Genomic DNA, 19,209 nt, shown 5'->3' with positions numbered 1-19,209 from the left:
GGAGCCGGCAGCCGCTGTGTTCTGGGGAACCAAATGTTATGTCCTCTATTCGAATGCACGGTGTCTGTTCTTTCAGACATGTCCGAAAGAGCAGAGACTACGCAGAATCAGCAAAACATTATTTGTAAAATGAACAGGATCACTGCTGTCAGTTGCAGTGTGACATTGCACGGAATCAGCGGCGGCGAGTGAAATTATGTATTGGACCTGGATTGGAACTAAGGTTGTCAAGCTTACTAGCCAGTTGCGTTAACCACAGCGCCAGCAGTTACTCAACTTTATCAAAACTGCGCTGACTATCTGGGAATGCCTCACGGCCGATCCACGCTCCCACCGAACGCCACCTATCCGCAGTCCCTGTCCATTTTACTCACTGTTCGCTCGTCTGAGATTCGTGCAGGAGGTCGGACGTATTTGTGCATTCGCGTTGAAGAATGTGGATCCACTGCCCACCTAGGCGTATCAATTATATGAGTGCGTTGTGTCTGTTCTTTTGGGCATGTCTGAAAGAACAGACACCACGCCTTCATATAACTGATACGATCTTTCGGACATGTCGGCAACAACAGTGTGACTGAGTAAGACGGGATGAGGGATACACTTAGCATGGAAGGTCAAGGTCCCTATAATGTCACTCCTTAAACACAACAACTACCAAATCAATAAATTAACGATTTATTCAAAGACAATATTTATAAAACATCTAAGACATAATCAACACGTTGCCATCTTTAAGACAACACCAAAATATTACAGATAGCTTGCTTCTCGAGCAAGGCACCAAATTACAATCACAAACTGACTTAAAGACATGAGCCACAGAGAGATCAATAATTAGAGGAGCAATAAATTACAATCAGAAGGTGATTTTAAGAAACGTGGCACAGATAATTTATTTAAAAAGGGCAATAATTTGAAATATGAAAGTGATTCATGGAACGCACACCATTTCATTAAGAACCCAAACAAAACAAGCAGGACGAAGTTACAATTTAATACTATTCATTCCCAAGCAAATTAAAAAAAAAACTAAATTTTTTTAAATATACATAAAACACGTTAAATGTTTACCAAACTGCCAGTGACGCCAGGCTACCCTAGGCAAAAGGTGGCTTAACTCAAAATGCCGGAAGCAGCAGACCAGCCGTCCAAAACAACACCTAAACCTCGGGGGCCAACCGGGAGTCACTTCCCATTAGACGGCACGTCACAGCTTCTGTGCTCCGAAGCAGAACGTGGCGCCGCTCCCACACCCCCAACTCGCAGAAAACTGGAACACAAACAGACCACAGAAGACACGGCAAATACCAATCAAACATCAATTAATTAAAGTTAAGAGATCAATAAACAACACCGATAAATGAAGAATCAATTGCACTTTACTAATACTGAAGAAGTGCACTCAATTAAATGCACGCGTATTAAGTTCTGCGTACAAATGATTGCCTTTTACAGAATACGGGCCATTACAAATAACTGAGTAAGTGCTTTCAAATAAATGCACGTATATAAAGTACCTACGTACAAATGACTCGCTTTACAGGATACGAGTCTTTGCTAATAACTGAATAAGTCCTTTCAATAGAAGAGACCCAAATTTTGCAGCAATATACAAGGGACTTCGATTTGATGGCAATCAAAATACACTGAAAATCTTCTACAGACAATAGGTAAACTTCTGGATACTGTCCCCCCCCCCCCCCCCCAAAAAAAAAAAAAAATAACACTCACACCTTCGAGCTAATCAGCTTCCTAATAGTAATCCAACCAGCGGATTTTTAAATAGAAATAGTAACTCCTGGTCTCCATGCGGTTACACACTCTGCCGGCTGCTCTTACTTCAACAACATGTACATTAAAGCAACCAAGCAACAAGTACACTCGCTGCAACGCAAATCGTTCAACGAAACGAAGGCACCAAAATCGCTTACACCTTCGATGGAGAGCGTTGTTCGAGATGGTCTTCAGGGATGGGTCTCTCCGAGAAAACGGGCTCCGAAGCAATGCGACGAACAGCGCTAGGTTGACATCAGGCAGGTCCACCACAAACTCGCGACCGGCTTACGAGGTCGACCCGCCGTGCCGCTTCTGGCCGAGTACACGTGGTTTCCTCTTTCGTCCACGCAAGCACGTTCTTGCGCCTCGTAGCGAGTCCAACACCGACTGCCCCGAGCCCGAGAACGAAGAAGGTCCAGAACGTCAAAGCCGTGTACGCGGATGACAAATCTTTCTCGCAATAGCTACTAGCGAACCAATCGAGCAGCCATGGGCCGCAATAAGGGTGCCAGAAGTGGCACAAACAACGACATAGATAGAGCGCTCCCCTGCAGGCCACTGGTGACGCTTCTATTGGGTGGGCAGGGTTAAGACGACTATTCAAGTCAGTGGACGCCTCAGTACCAGTGATTAAAGAGGTAAACATCAGTCGTGCAGCATGATTAATACAAACAGCCGTCAACACTCGCAACAGATAATCGTAACAAACTCGGCCAAACGAATGACGAAATCAGTAAAAAGTAAAGCTCTCGACACAGGAACTGTGGAAGAATCGAGGTGGGATCACGCTATTCAGCAATGGGGGCCGGGAGAATAGGACCCGGGAGACAACTTCGATAACGCACGACTGTCAGCACTTAAAATCGACAAACTGCTGTTTATCCCCCACACTATGATTTTGTAACCAAAATTGAGTAGCGTCATAGGTTCGACTTGAACCATGGGCAGACGTCCGATCTTTTGGTGAATTAAAACAATTTTTCCGACCGTAAAGGAAAGCGTGATGTGTACCCCTGCCTCACTTCATTTACAATAGATGTTATCATATCTCCTCTCAGAGTCCAAAACCTAACACAAAATTCTTTGGGAAGACCATCTAAACCAGGTGATTTTCGGGGAGGAGAGCGAACCACAGTGTTAAATATCTCATCAGGGTAAATAGCTGCCAAAAGCTCTTCACGGAGAGTTGGTTTAACAACACTACCAAGGAAGGAAGTAAATTCAACCGACGGTACATCGCCTAATTCCATTCCAGTGGAATGATCGGAAAAATACCGGGAAAGTTCATGTGTTGTATCACGTTGAGGTGACCACTCATGCCCGTCTACGGTATTGACAAACTTCCTTTGAGATTTCGTTCGAAGACGAATTAGATGAGTGCAGCGCAGTGCGAATCCGAGGTTTGGCAGTGGTAAGCCACCATTCCACAACTGAGGGATAACGGTCTTGGGAACAACTTACCAGCTCTCATATCTCAGCGATGAATCAACCAGAGAGGGGTCCACCAGACGTAAAATATTTAGCTTCCAAACAGGGCGAGAGAGGTGTGGGACGTGATTAAGAGTCATTGAAACAGCGCAGAGAAGCTGGCAGGCATAATATCAACTGACGAAATCTGGCCACGTAGGGAAGTAGACCAATCAAAGCTGTCTAGTCAGTTACCACAAGTAGCTGTAAAATACGTAAGTCGCACTAATGTGGGATATCTGCAGATCTAAGCATCCTCTAGAAGGAACGACGCCGTTATCATTAGGTTCGTGGATACACCTATAATTGGGAATCTGGTCCACAGGACGTCTAAGAGACAATAGAAATCTCCTCCGACTCCTCCCACCCCCCCAAAATCAAAATTGTTCGCGGATTTTGACGAAGTAACTAAAAGGCATCTTCATTATAAAAACGTGAGCGGCCATATGTACAGATGGAGCAATTAGAAAATTAAGGCGAGATCGTAAAAACGACCATTTTGCACCGTTTCAGAGTCTGTCAGTGGATGTCGTTCCTGTAAATCACTACCATGACAGCAGAACTTTCTTGTGCAACATTAAAAAGCAAGGAGTACGTAGGCACACAAAACATATCAAATAACACTTGTCGCAAGCAGACATCAGCTTGGGAATCATAAATAAACACAATATTCCATTGCCTGTGTTATTCCGAATTACGATGCTTCTTTTTTTTTTGTGCATGACGCTGCACGCTCAGATCAAAATAACTTCTTGACGCGAAATGGTGTGGGGCTCATAAAGTTCCGCTGCAGGGTGGGAGGCGTCCCCATTCCACTCTATGGAATGCGAGAAACACAACCAGGTGTGATGAACATCATCATCAAATAAAGAGGAAGCGGGCAACGCAGCGTCTGAAGCTGTCTGCGTCAGCTGGCTATGCGGAAGAGAACCCGCAATAAGCTGTTGCGTTGTGCCACGCTGGCACTCCAACCAGCTCACCTGCACGGACTACCCTAATCTGTCTCCCTCCTCAATACAAATTTCAGTTCACGCCTCAGCCGTATCAACGTTGTCGTGCAGCGCTGTCCGTCGCACTGCGAGCGTGGGGCAGTGGATAGCGCGTCTGTTTAGTAAGGAGCAGACCTCCATTCCAAACCTCGCAGTGGTAGAAATTTTAATTCATTGCTTCATCCAGCATCATTACCGTAAATGGTACACTGTTGACAAACTGTGGCAACTGTGGATAACTATAAGCACAGCCCAGTCAGAGGCAAGCATCTAATTGTGCTAAGTTTTTGCCCGTTGTGTTGACTACTACGATGTTCCTTTTGAATTTCTTGCTTTTATGTTTTCGTTTTCTTCAAAGGCAAAGAGAAAAGGTGAAGCTGTATCCCAGCGTAGAGACTGCGCCTACCGTAATATATTTTTGATTTTCAGCTGTTAAAAAACATGTTTTCCCTGTTCTTCGGTAAGAGGAAGGACCCGCTCTCTCTTAATAACAGAAGGTTGACCCACGTTATTTTAAAGCGAAATCGGCTGTAATTTTTATGTGTATGGAAGAAATAATATAGTAGTATGTCACCAGTGAAAACTTGAGTTATTATTCCAAGTAGTACTGTAATATATAAATATTCAAGAAGGCCATCTTTGTACTTCGGAGTTATTACGATGATCCGATTACAAATGGAATGATTGACATCGTCAGGATTTTGTAGGTGGATACGGCCATTGGGCATAGTATTATTAATCGGTAAGCATAAATCTACAATAAGAGAATGACAATTTCACTAATGTTGAACTAATACGAAAAGATGTACAGGCATAGCTCAGCTTATTGTGCTTGTCCGACATGCTGAAAAATTAATCTCATTATTTCCACACCTCTAAACATTTATTATTGTAATTTTTATTGTATTATAAAGTGGCAACCATGACAGGACAAATTGTCAGGTCGGAAATAAGTCTCTTTATTTAGGGAGACAGTACACTACCATCAACTCCACTTACCTATCGGCACCACTAGCGACAAGAAAATCATCTTTACTAGAAGCTTGGTGCCCAGGTGCCCACAGCTTATAACATCATCCTGTCGCTGCTGTCATGGACGCTGCGGCTGGTCCCGGCGGAGGTTCGAGTCCTCCCTCGGGCATGGGTGTGTGTGTTTGTCCTTAGGATAATTTAGGTTAAGTAGTGTGTAAGCTTAGCGACTGATGACCTTAGCAGTTAAGTCCCATAGGATTTCACACAAATTTGAACATCATCCTGGCGATCTTCATTGGTGGCGATGCTCAAAAAGCGCCACTCGCGGCCTCTGCTGGTATCTTTGAGGCACCGATTCCTGCAGTAACGGTAAGGTAGGATTCTACAGATGTTAAGTTTCTCGCCGGTCACATTTCTGCTACTTCTCATTACGTTCGTCTTTCTTTGAGTTACTCTCAGTATCATTTCCCCTTTAATGTTAATCCCACTCTTGAAACTTTTTTTTATTTCCATCATTGCTTCTTCGGTGAATGGATTGAGCAGTAGGGGCGAAGTGCTACATCCCTGCCTACACCATTTTTAATCCGAGCACAAAGTTTTCTGTCTTGGAGTGTTATTCTGCCTTCTTGGTTCTTGTGAGTATGGTATATTATCCGTCTTTCCCTATAGATTACCATTATCTATCTCAGAATTTCGAATGTCTTGCACCATTTTATAATGTCGAATGCTTTTTCCATGTCGACCAATACAATGAACTTTTATTGAGTTTTCTTCAGTCTTGTTTGCATTATCTACCGCAACGTCAGAACTGCATTTCTGGCGACGTTACCTTTCCGAAAACCAAACTACTCGTCATCCAACAGATAATCAGTTTCCTTTTACATTCTTCTATACACAATTCTTGTCAGCAACTTGGATGCATAAGCTGTGAAGCCGATCCTGTGATAATTCTCGCACTTGTCGGCTGGTATAGATGATGTTTTTTCCTAAAGTCTGAAGGCATATCACCAGTCTCATACATTCTACGCACCAACGTGAACAGTCGTTTCCTGTCATTTCCACCAATGATTTTAGCAATTCTGATGGACAGTTATCAGTCCATTCTGCCTTATTTGATCTTACCTCATCCAAAGATCTTCTAAATTCTGACTCTAATACTGGAGCCACTATCTCTTCCCTGTCCACTCCTGTTACTTTTTCTATCACATCTTGAGAGAAGACCTACCCTTCACAGAGACCTTCAACGAATTCTTTCCACGTATCCGCTCTCTCCTCCGCATTTTACAGTGGAATTCCCATTGTACTCCTAATGTTACCTTCCCTTGCTGTTAACTTCACTGAAGGTTGTTTTGCCATTCTATATGCTGAGTCTGTACTTCCAACAATCATTTCTTTTTCGATTTCTTCAGATTTTTCATGCAGCCATTTCACCTAAGCTTCCCTGTACTTCTCGTTTATTTCGTTTGAAAGTGACTTGTATTTATGCATCCCTCAGCTGTGGCACTTCCTTCTTTCGTCGATCAGCTGAAGTATTTCTTCTCTTACCTGTGGTTTCCTCACAGTTACCTTCCTTGTGCCTACATTTTTCTTCCCATCTTCTGTGATTGCCCTTTTTAGGGATGTCCGTTCCTCTTCAACTGATATGCCCACTGAGCTACTAATTATCGCAGTATCTGTAGCCTCAGAGAACTTCAAGCGTATCGCTTCATTCCGTAGAACTTCCGTATCACTTCTTTGCGCACTGATTCTTCCTAAACAATCTCTTAAACTTTAACCGACTTTTCACCATAACTAAATGTTGGTCTGAGACTGTGTCTGCTCATGGATACGCCTTAAAATCCAATACGGAGTTCGGAATCTCTACCTGACCATGACGCAATCTAACTGGAATCTGCCCGTTCCTCCTATCCTCTTCCAAGTATACCTCTTCCTCTAGTGATTCTTGAACAGAGTATTCGTTATTACTAGCTGGAATTTATTGCACTACTCTACTAATCTTTCTCCTCCCTCATTCCTATTACCAAGTCCTTGGTCTCCTACAACTGTTTCTTCTATTCCTTCCCACAGAGCCGCGGTTCCTACCTCCATGACTATTAGATGTTCAGCTTCCTTTACGTACTGTACTACCCTTTCAGTATCCTCATAAACTTTCTCTCTTCATCTTCTGCTTGCGACATCGGCATGTATAACTGAACTATTGTTGTCGGTGTTGGTTTGCCGTCGATTTCGATAAGAACAAGTCTATCCCTTAACTGTTTGCAGTAATTGACTCTCTGCCCTACCTTCCCGTTGACAATGAATCCTATGCCAGCTACACGATTTTCTACTACTGCTGATATTACCCTATACTCGTCTGCTCAGAAGTCCATTTAGTGTGAAACATAAGCCTTAATTTGAGGAAGAAAGTTCTGAGAATGTATATTTGGAGCTCAGCAATGTGTGGTAGTGAAACACGAAGAATAGGAAAATCGGAACAGAAGAGAATCAAAGCATTTGATGTGTGATGCTACAGAAGAATGTTGAAAATTGGGTGGACTGATAAGGTAATGAATGAGGAAGTTCTCCGCAGAATCGTCTAGGAAAGGAATGTATGGATAACACTCACAAGGAAAAGTAACAGTATGGTAGGAAATCTGTTAAGATACGAGGGAATCACTTCGATCGTACTAGAGGGACGATAAAAAACCTGTAGAGGAAGACAGATATTGGATACCTACAGCAAATAATTGAAGACGTAGGTTTCCAGTGCTACTCTGAGTTGAACAGGTTGGCACTGGAGAGGAATTTGTGACCGACCGCATGAGAGGGCTCTGGATACTGATGACTCAAATAATATACTGGTATTACGGCTCATTGTATGTAACAAATACGAAACAGATCACATGCAAAAAGTTCTCATTATTTTTCGTTAAGAATTCATATAACTTTATAAGGAAATGTCGCAGTTGATTGAAAGGATTACGTTTAGACTCTCCATATCACCAAGATCCTGAGAAACTGGAGAACTTTCGTCTTGGCTTATGGACGGTTGTCATTCCATATTCATTGTTTTAGGACATTAGCTGTGATCTCGGATAACTGGTTTCAAAAGCTTTGACAACTTTAAATACGAGTAGATCAGGGAATCTTACAGGAGAAAACGAGGGTGCTATCTGTTCTAAGTCGTGACTTAGCAGTTCTGCTGGAATCGGGCGCGATGCGGGAGATGATTTATTAAGTCATTCCTCCCAGACTGAAGTAATATATCGAGTAATGACGTGATTTTCACATTTTAGAGATTTATATCATTAGTCCCACTCGGCAGCTATCACACACTTTATGCGGACGTTATTTCATCACTGAAGATTCAGGCAGAGAAGAGTAGCTTGCGTTAAATGAGGAAGTAGCACAGTATTGAGAACTGTTGCTTTTTCAAAATAATGTCCGTAGCTAGAAGCGATCGTAAGAATTAAATTGAAATTATGTCAGATTTAAAACACAAGTGCTCCGTTGGGCGCTGGTGTAGCGAGTGTACGCCAGGCTTTGGCCACCAACCATCCAAAGCCAGCCAGTGGTAAGAAATATGATCGCCGGTTACAAGTTCTACTTCCCCTTGCAACTCAGTGTTTCGGCGACGACAATTTGTGGTTAATAGTTTGATTTTACAGCCACTTGGTTCAGTTAACCATATAACTAGCAGTTTTACCAGGACTAACACATATTCAGGAATGATGTCGACTGTAATATGCATAACTGTCAAATATTCTTAGAAATTCCTAAATACTGTTACACCACAGGATAATATCCCCGGGGGACTCTAAAAATTCGTTCAAGTTCTATCTTGGCAACACCCGGAAGCCAAACCATCCTCGTCAATGACCAGTAGCCTGCCAGGTAGGGGGAAACTCTGAGCGATTGCAACGATCACGGAAGCTTCGCAGCACCAGGGAATGACCGAGCCACAAAGTCTGCAAGCGAAGCGTTAATGATATCATGAAAGCTGACAGATACGGTCATACTAGTGACAAAGAAGAGCTGGGAGCTTCCGAAAAGTGAAGTTGCGAAAGTCTGAAATCACTAGGAGAGCTGACAGCGAGGGAAAACCAGGACACACGATGTCATAGCCATCCCAACGCCGCAGAGCGCACTGAAAACTCCAACATGAATATCCCTCCATTCTTACCAAATGTCTCAATGCTGAGTGCTGATTGTCTACTACCCACTGCATAGTGTCAGCCCATGTGCAGCTATCGACTGAAAGGGGAGGCTATGGAGATCGACCCTCGGCTTGCCTAGCTGTCTTCGATCGTTCTAGATCTGCGGGAGGTTTGACATGCGTTTGTCATCCATCTTAAGGACTGGTCACGGGGGTCGCTGATGCTGCTCATCCCGTTCCTACTGCAGACACTGACGCTGCTGGCAACTGTCCGCTAAACTGGGACTGAGTGCCAACCCATGTGTGCCAGCGAGAGCTTCAGGTGGATCTGGAGCCCCACTCCTGGGTGCGAATCTTAGGCGTCAGTGAATGCACTTTGCAGATCGATGCATAGAACTGCAGGCTGCCAGAGTCCATTGGCTGATAGCCACCTCATGACGTAGCAGCTGCCACCCAGATCTTTGCTGGCCTGATGGTATTGCAAGACGAGCATACGCTGGTCCTGCGCTGCTGACAAGACTCAGCTCCGCCAACCCAACTGTGACGTGGCTTTTTGAAACAATCCTGCATTGCTGCCTAATAAATTTATTATTTTCAATTAATTTTTCTTGGCTCTCTCAATCGAAACTAGGTCCTCATCAACTCATCTTGTCCGGTTCTCACCTGATGATTGTAGGAGTCTGGGACCAGCCTCCTGTATCTGGTGTCAGCAAGTGGTTGCTAGAGGTAGGAACGTCTACGTCTGGTAACACATCCACACATGTAGGACAACAGCAGCCGACCGTCTACACCGATCTAGCGTGAGGTCAACAGCCCTGAGTCGAAGTTCGTAAGAATAAGGTGTGGTGAGTGTCTGATATTTATTTGATTTGTTCTTCTGTACTTTCTTATGCCCATGTTGAACTGTAGGGACCTTCACAGTAGGTTAAAAGTGCAGAAACTTACATACTTGTTTCAGCTAGTAGGATTACTAGAGAAGTCCACTTACAACCAGTGAGGAGTCTGTAGGGTAATTTTTCTGTACGTTGCTTGACATCTATTCAAGACGTGTCAGCTACCTACAGTACATGTAGGGTTGGTCACGTATCACACCAGAGCACGGAGTATGGCGTAAAGACTGAAGTCCTTTTTTTTCTGCCTACCGTGAGTGCAGTTTTCTCCTTTTCTAGTATAATGGCAGATGCGGTTTATGCAAATGCCAAAGTCATGAACAGCGACTCTAAATGAAATTGTGGAAGCTTTGAAGGGCCAAATAGCAGCGTTGTTACAAACTATAACACATCAGGGTTAAGACAATGAAGCATTGCTTAAGAGAATAGAGAAATGGGATGCCGTTGGAGGCCAAGAGCTCCTTGATTCAGGAGAAAATAGAGCTGTGTTGGGTGTACTCATCCATTGCATCGATCCCACTGCAGCTGACCTCGTAGTGCCATTTCCGGAGAAATCGACCGAGGATGTATCTGTTTTTATTAGTGATGTAAAGCCTACCGCCAAATTGGGAAATGGTCGGAAGGAGCGTCCTTAACATGGCTCAATTAAGATTAGCGGATGATGGGAAAACGTAAGTTACGTGTCACAAGACCCTCACATAGGTCCAAACATTTGATGAACTTGCTAACGGTCTAATACAGCGCTTTCGGAGACAGAGCAGCGTGAGATTCTTTAGGAAAAACTCAATGGACTATCACAGAAACAAGGAAAAACAGAATAATCTTTCTGTCACAGGATTAGGAAACTGAACACCTAAATGTATGAACTAATGCAGAATGTGGAAGCTGATGGAACGATTACGCGTGAGGGACAGAATCGGAGTCTAGATGTGTTTCTAAGGGATATTTCTGTGATACGTCAAGGAGAGTCAGAATGAACAACCCAATTGACTTATCTACTGCCATTAGGATTGTTTCGGAGTTGGAGGAGACCGACATCGCTGCACGCACACCGATCGCAGTGTTTCTTCTTCTGAAGTGGCGTGTTTTAGATATGGGTGCACGGACCACACCAGTTACCGAAGTCATCCGCCTGATTATTATGAATGTGGGGAGGTGGGCCATAAAGCGCGTGACTGTCGGAAGAAAGCATGAGACAAGCAATGTACTAATAATCGGTGGCTCAAAAGGAACGGCGGTGCCTCATCCTTCAAAAGGCAACCCTAGCACAACATGAGACTGCAGAAACGTATGCCGAGAGGGAGTGTCCTTTGTTAGGCAAAGTAAATGGTATGGAACGTAAATTTGTGGTGGACATAGGGGCTCGCATGTCAGCAGTCAGTTTGGATCTCTTGGGCCGTAAAAGACTGCAGTCATCACGATATACCTTACGCGAAGCACGTAATTATCACGTGAAGTCATTAAGAACAACGCCGTTCAGTTTTGATGTGGGAAATAAGTGTTTTCGAGAATATGTATAAGTAATGCCACGTGTTGGTGAGCGGTATTGTGCACCGCTAGCACTCGACTTTCTGGCTAAACACCACGCAACACTTGGCCCTTTGCAGTATAAATTTGAACATGGTGGGACATTGTTTCCGCAAGTGGCAACAGCTTCAAGTATCATAAAGGTCGTATCCAGTGAACTGCAAACAGAGGCACTAAAGATTAGTTCATGTGATACGATAGCACAAGGTACAAGGAAGTTGATGTAGCGCAGCATAGATATGGACCAACCCAAGGATATATTATGTGTTGTAGAGCCATTGGTAAGCAACGAAGGATTGGAGAAGTCACACTTTTTTGTGCAGAAGTATAGCATGTGTGAGTGACATGGACAGAGATTTTATGGTTTTCGTCAGGCTTGATAATTTTGGCAGGATGAGGTGACTTTGCCAGGGGTTGTTAATTTGAATGTTTTGGAGCACGATGACATGGGTAAGTCTAGTGATGATCTCTGCTGCAAGCAGACCATCAAACCATCTGCATTATGTGTGAAAGTGAAACATTCACAGGGAAATGATAGAGTACCAATTTAAGCTTTGTTACTGCAATTCGTGGTCTGTTACCAGCAGCACCAATCACGAAACAGAGAATACCATCAGGGTACAAAGCTCCAGTGTACAGGAACCCACGTATTCCTAAGTGTATGCAAGCGAGAAAGAATTTATCAACCAGTAGCAAGCTGACAATATTATTGAGTATAATGATAGTTGCGGCCACCCGTAATTTTGATCACAAAAAAGTCGCCAGATGGAAACAAAAATAGATTTTGAAAAGACTAGAGATACCTAAATGCACAAGCGATCAGAATGTCCAGAATGTTCTTCAAACCAATCGCGAATATTTGTGGCCAAGTGACATGGCGCATTATCATCCACAAAAGTTTCACCATCTTTTGGGAACATTAAGTCCATAAATGGCTTTATATGGTCTCCAAGTGACAGAACATAAACATTTCCAATCAATGATCGGTTCCGTTGGATCAGAGGACCCAGTCCAATGTAAACACAACCCACGCCATTTTGGAGCCAACGCCAGCTTTCACAGTGCCTTCCTTGTTGCTAACTTGGATCCATGGCTTCGTGGGGTCGCCACCACACTCTAACCCCACCAACAGCTCTTACCAACTGAAATCGAGACTCATATGACCAGGCTATGGTTTTCCAGTCGTGTAGGGTCCAAGCGATATGGTCGTGAACCCAGGAGGGGCCCTGCAGACGATGACGTGCAGTTAGCAAAGCAAATAGAACAGATGCACTATATAAACACTTCAGCTTCAAAGAAACCAGAAAAAGAAAAGCAATTTATAAATAGGCCTGGAAATTATCAAAACAGACACATATTCTGACATGAAATATTAATCAGCAGTGGTAACTGCTAATACTAAACATCTGATTGTGCCTCCAATTGAAAATTACATGACCAGTCATTTACTTAAAAAAATCAGAAGAAATAAGGGGAGGCGGACAAGAACAGGCAACGCACGCACTAATCTCTTCTGAAACGCAGCGCTTTGCACTGGCTAAAGATACACAAGCACCATAGACAATTAAGGATAACACATAAAACAAATTATAATGAGATATCGCCAATGAATCAGTCTAAAATGTCTATCAGAACTTGCAATCACATTGCCCTTCGAATACTATGAAGACACTGGTGTCCAAACACGACAAACAGAAGAAAGACGGATCAAAATGACAGTGAATACTGTCCTGACAGCTCAGCGCCATTTTAATAAATCACAAGTCACGTCGGTACTCAATACGTGACCCAAATGTTGGTCGCCTGCCAGCAGCTAACATCACAGAGAACAGACCTCAAGGTAAGCTTATTACAGCTTCGTCCCTGAGCTCATACTACCCGCCAAACCGACCACCATTCCCCGAGACGCCACACCAGAGGGCACTGCGCTCCAACGGCACCATGTTAGTAAAAGATTATAAGAACAGTGATATCGATACATTAAGAAAAATCCGCCACAGCTTCGTGATTACATGATGTTCTCACGACTAGTGTGTGTAGTCAGTCATTGGTTTTATTTTGTTTATTTTCAATTGCCAGTAATTACACGTAAACTTATCCTTGGAGCAAAGGAACTTGATTTTAAGGCGTTACGGGAAATATGAAACCATGAAAGTTGTGCAGTGACGATGACCGGTAGAGTTTGATACTGGTCCACCATAGCACGTGACAGTAACAAAAATACGTGACAAATTTGAGGGGGAATGAAGTATGGGTGACATAGCCCACCTGGCTAGCCGCGCGGTCTAACGCTACTTACCGAGCGAGAAGGAGTGCCGAATTAGTGTCGAGGTCCGGTGTGTCAGCCAGCCTGTGGATGGTTTTTAAAGAGGTTTTCCATCTGCCTCGGCGAATGCTGGCTGGTTCCCCTTATTCCACCTCAGTTACACTGTGACGGGGATTGCTGCGCAAACACTATCTCCATGTACGGTACACTATAATTCCTCTACAACGCAAACATTTGGGGCTACACTCGTCTGGTATGAGACGTTCCCGGGTGGGGGGGTCCACTGGAGGCCGAACCGCAGAATAACCCTGGGTTCGGTGCGGGATGGCTGTGGGGTGAGTGGACTCCTGTAGCCTGTTGTGGGGTTGTGAACCACTGAGGGCTACGGCGAGGACGAAGCCTCTCCGTCGTTTCTAGTCTCCAGTTCAATACAAAATACAATGGATGATACGAAGAAGAGATGGTGTGGCACGATGAAATCAGCCAGGGACAGAAGGAGGGTGGGAACAGTGGTACAGGCTTTCACAAAACCCCCACAGAAGACCACACGCAAGCAGCGCGTGAATTAGATGTAAGCAAATGAACTGTTAACCGCATTTTAAGTAAGCGAAGTGGAAACTCTACACTCCCAGCTTGCTTCACCCGATGAATGTAGAATGCCGGATAGGCGCCTCGAATTTTGTTAGTAGATTGGCGATGATGAACAGTTAATTGATGTCGTTACTTTTTTTTTTCGACAAGGCAACTCACTGTCACGTTACCATCGTCACTTGTTGCAATTCCTGGGTGAAACATTTGTTGAGAGGTCAACACGCCAACGATTAAATGTTTAAAGTCACTCAGATCTCCCGATCTACCTCCGTTAAACTTCTTTTTCTTGGGAACTTTGAAGGAAACCGTCTACGCCACAGAGACATGAACGCTAAATGATACGAGATGGGCAACTGTGACTGCCTGTGAATCCATTCGAATTGCGGTCATAACAATTGTGTGTCGATATGTTCCGCAGCGTTGCAGGTGCTATATTGCTGCCGATGGACAACATTTAGAACATCAGTAATTTTCTTCAAAAATCTTAATTTTTGTTCGAGTTATTAAAGTTCAAACAAAAAGAAAAACTTCAGACGTAAGATGTATCTGCCTTTTAGAGCTGTATTGAAATATATACCAATTTTGTATCATTTTCCTACTTGAAATTATATATTGGACTTTATTTTCATCAGTTTTTAGTAGACTACAGTCCAAATGAATTTTTCCATCAATTCTGTCCTTTAAGGTCTGCCAAAAACCCATTCCGCTCGAAACGTCAAGAAGAAATGTTTTCAAAATAAATAGCTGACACAGTGGGTCTAACTTTAAAAGCACTTCATATCTCCATATGTTCGACGATTGTCTATCGGCGCGGTTTCTTCAGCTGCAGAATTGAAGAAGACGTCGAAATAAGAATATCGACGACACTTTTCTGCCAGTCGTTTTTGAAGTATCCTTTTTCTCTGTGACAACAAATGTGAAAAAGCTGTAGGGTCATCAGCGCTTTTTGTCGTCTACTTCCATTGTAACTTGGTGACTGTAGTAATTCTTAAGTGTTCTCATAGCCGTGGACGGAAAACTTTTTCAAAGTGTGTAACTAGTGACAAATAAAAGTGTGGGAGAACGTGAAGCTTTGTTCTGTGGCAATCACACTCACTTTGCTGACTGGCAGCCAATCCAGCCGCCGTGGGAGGAAGAGCAGAGTGAGGCTAGAGGACCCTACAGGGCCCTCTGCCGGGAGCAGCTGTGTTTGTCATTAGGTTTTGTCACCGCCGGAGCGGACCGCCAGGCGGAAATGTCAACAATGTTCGCTGTCGTAACCCCACCGCTCCTTGCCCATGGTGGCTCAGTGGACCTCAGATCAAATAAACATACATTGTTTGTGATGTAACTGGCGATAAATTCGTACCGTTGTACATACAGGGTGTCCCACGAGGAATGTACAGTATTCAGGGATATGACAGGAGCGATTATTCGAAGCAGAATGTCTACTAATAATGCACATTGAAATGCATACCTCACGAGTATGAGCACTTCCTCATCTTCCATATTGTGAATCACATCTCTTCTACCGCAAGTCTTCTGATTTTCATATTTTGAAAGGAGGAAGTACAGGACAAAACAAGAAAAAATTGTCGGGTAAACCTAGGCTCTAAAATGCATATATTGAGTATTTAGGAGATGATTAATAGAAATACAGTTTGTAAACGTTTCAGAGAGCCTTGGTACCACAGTTCCGGTCGATAAATACTGCAGAATTAGTTAAAAGTTCTGTTTTTTGTGTGATGTCTAGTGAGCTTAGTTCAAATTAAAATAAAACACCATATTAGCCTCCTCATAAAATCAATTTCGTTTTCGTTGTGTAGAACTTGTTACAATATTATCTTCACCCCCAAAATGGTGCTTGATAAGGTGAAATATTACTGAGAAACACTTAAAAACGTCAGTTGATGACCTTCCTTTCTACGAAACGACAGTAAGATAGCCTCAGATTGAAATATCAACACCCTTTACGTGCTGTATTTCAAATTTGGAGATACTATTGTGACGCTTAATAGCATCACGTAACAATTTGGATGCGGACACATTTAGTTGGTGTTTCCATTGCGCATTATACCATGTGCAGGCCTAAAAAGGAATTAATTACATTTTGCTAGCTGACAGGAATTCAGACTGCCTATTTACACTGAAGAGCTAAAGAAACTAGTACACTTGTCTCATGTCGTGTAGGGCTCCGCGAACGCTCAGAAGTGCCGCAACACGACGTGGCATGGAGTCGACTAATGTCTGAAATAGTGCTGGAGGGAATTGATACCAAGAATCCTGCAGGGCTGTTCATAAATACGTATGTGTAGGAGGGGGTGGAGATCTCTTCTAAACAGCACATTTCAAGTTATCCTGGATACGCTCAATAATGTTCATGTCTGGGGGGTTTGGTGTCCATCTGAAGTGTTTAAACTCAGAAGAGTGTTCCTGGAGTAAGCTTGTAGCAATTCTGGACGTGTGAGGTGTCGCACTGTCCTGCTGAAATTGCCCAAATCCGTCGGAATGCACAATGAACATGAATGGTAGGATGCTAACGTACATGTCACCTGTCAGGGTCGAATCTAGACGGGAGTCCCATATCACTCCGACTCCACACGCCCCACACCATTACAGAGCCTCCAGCAAGCTGAGCAGTCCCCTGCTGACATGCAGGGTCCATGGATTCATGAGCTGGTCTTCATAACCATACACGTCCATCCACTCGATACAATTTGAAGCGAGACTCGTCCGACCAGGCAACATGTTTCGAGTCATCAATGTCTTTGTCGACGGGACCAGGCGAGGCGGAAACCTTTGTGTGGTGCGGTCATCAAGGGTACACGAGTGGGTCTTCCGCTCCGAAAGCCCATATCGATTACGTTTCTTTGAATGGCTCGGACGCTGACACTAGTTGACAGCACAGCACTGAAATTTGCAACAATTTGCGGAAGGGTTGCACTTCTGTCATGTTGAACTATTCTCTTCAGTCGTCGTTGGTCTCGTTGTTGCGGGATCTTTTTTCCGGCCGTAACGATGTCGGAGATTTGATGTTTTACCGGATTTCTGATATTCACGGTACACTCGCGAAACTGTCGTACTATAAAATCCCCATTTCATCGCCATCTAGGAGGTGGTGTGTCCAATGGATCGTGCGTCGACTCTAACACCACGTTCAAACTCATTTAAATCTTGACAACATGCCAATGTAGCAGCAGTAACGGGTCTAACTGCGCCAGACACGTGTTGTCTTATACAGGCGTTGACGACCGCAGCGCCGTATTCTGCCTGTTTAAATATCTCTTCATTTGAATACGCTTGTCTATACCACTTTCTTTGGCGCTTCATTGTTTGTGTGTGTGCTTACTCTGTGTAATGGGTCGTCGACAGGAAGATGTGGGCCAGTGGCTCCTTGCCAAAGGTGGGTGGAGGTGCAGGTAGCCAACTAGTTTCTAAAACTCTTTATTAACCTTTTAAAAAATGTTCAGCAGTGTGTCTGCAGCAGCCACACAGCAGGCGCAGCCATGGATGCCCTGACACTGCTGCTGTTACCTCTCCAATCTGGTGGTGATAAATGGCTACGACAGAACAGCGTGGCTGCGCAGTGGCGACTGATGGCCAGCAACAGGCAGGGTCAAACAGCAGGTGTGTCGAATATGGACCTCACAGGCAGGGGGCAGCAGCGCTTGGCTGGCTGCATCTCACTACTTCAGATTATGGATCAGCAGTGGAGGGCTGGCTGTGAGGAGCCCAGGCATCAGCGGTTGGTGGTTCGCATCCCGCAGTCGGCAAAGGCAGCCACCTTTGCCAGCTGCGGGGTTACAAGTACAATGTCGACTGGTACTAGGTGAGCATTATTACGTGACCCACCCATACCAAATGATAACAGGCGGGGCTTAAACCACTGTCCGGCGCAGACCAGTGCGGAAGAAGCTGGGTATCTGTGTCACGTCAAATGTCTTGAGCGGGCAAGTGTTATTGTGTGGGTGTCGCTCCTGAGGAAGTAGCTCACCAACAAGGGGTTGCTACATTGACAGATCTTCGTCCATGGCTGCTGATGATGACCACGACCTTGGAACATCTGTGGACTGTGGTTGGGGTTTACAATATGTCACCCTTGTGTTGCTCGCACATTAATTCCTGGACCCCCATTTTCTTATTTCTCACAAATTTACTTCATTGACTGAGGATGAGTCGATTCTTGAGTGGTGTCGACAAAACTGCTATAGACCACCAGGTCAAAATAAGGTAAGGGTGATATTTGGGTAATTCCGTGTCGGAGTTGACAGTACACAATACAAATTACTTTAAGAATTGTGCAGGTAGCTGGTAGGGAATTCCGATGGTGATGAGTCAGTGGCGATGTTCGGTTCGACTGAGCGATAGAACAGGGATTCCATCCGCATGCAACTATTTTGTGCGATTATCATCTGATCCAGGAAAGTAAGAAGGGGCCGAGCGGTTCTAGGCGCTTCAGTCCGGAACCGCACTGCTACTACGGTCGCAGGTTCGAATCCTGCCTCGGGTATGGATGTGTGTGATGTCCTTAGGTTAGTTAGGTTTAAATAGTTCTAAGTCTAGGGGGCTGATGACCTCAGATGTTAAGTCCCATAGTGGTTAGAGCCATTTGAACCC

The sequence above is a fragment of the Schistocerca serialis genome, chromosome 1, assembly GCF_023864345.2.
Source record: "Schistocerca serialis cubense isolate TAMUIC-IGC-003099 chromosome 1, iqSchSeri2.2, whole genome shotgun sequence".
In the NCBI taxonomy this organism is placed as follows: domain Eukaryota; kingdom Metazoa; phylum Arthropoda; class Insecta; order Orthoptera; family Acrididae; genus Schistocerca; species Schistocerca serialis.
This window is presented reverse-complemented; position numbering follows the sequence as displayed.